The sequence below is a fragment of the Frankliniella occidentalis genome, unplaced genomic scaffold (genome assembly GCF_000697945.3).
Source record: "Frankliniella occidentalis isolate FOCC.00 unplaced genomic scaffold, Focc_3.1 Scaffold885, whole genome shotgun sequence".
NCBI lineage: Eukaryota > Metazoa > Arthropoda > Insecta > Thysanoptera > Thripidae > Frankliniella > Frankliniella occidentalis.
This window is the reverse complement of record NW_026267991.1, coordinates 16,011-16,714: the sequence shown is the minus strand read 5'-3', so window position 1 is coordinate 16,714 and position 704 is coordinate 16,011.

Below are 704 nucleotides of genomic sequence, written 5' to 3'. Positions count from 1 at the left end.
CACCCCACCACCTCTCATTACCCTTGGCCAAATGAACTCTCCCCCTTCCCCCTCCCCCCTTGTCCTCTATGGTCACCCTTCGCACGTATCCTTTTAGCACGGTGTTAGGTTGACTGAAAACACGTCGTTTACACTCTCTCGCGCCGGCTATTTGAATAACCTTACTTGTGTGACCTCTCTCTCTTTCCATGTAAAATAGGGTCTCTTTTCCATAAGAATTTTTCACACGCTATTTGAGTTTTCTTAAAAAGGTCATTGCGCTTGTTTTGAGAAAAGCGTTATTCTTACTTGTAACATGCGAACTATCTCTCAGAACGTTTGCAATCTTCTTGAGAAAATCAAATGCACGAAAGGGGTGCACCGTAAATTGCCTTATGGTCAATGGTCCATAACTTTGTCGGAGGAATGTCAACAAACTAACATGGTTATGCTTGCAGGACGTACTGCGAGCGCGCCTTCGTGGACTGCCGCCTGCAGACGTGCTACGTGCAGTCGCCCGCCTTCCCCGGGGTGACGCCGCGCGGCCTGCACTGCCGCTACCGCCTCAACACGACGCTGCCGCACATCAAGCTCTACCTGGAGAACGAGGAGTTCAACGTGGACGGCCAGCGCTGCGAGAACATTATGACCTGCCCCATGAGGCCCATCTCCTCGGGTACGTGCCTCCCCCTTCCCCCTTGCCCCTCCCCTAGCGCTGTCTTATC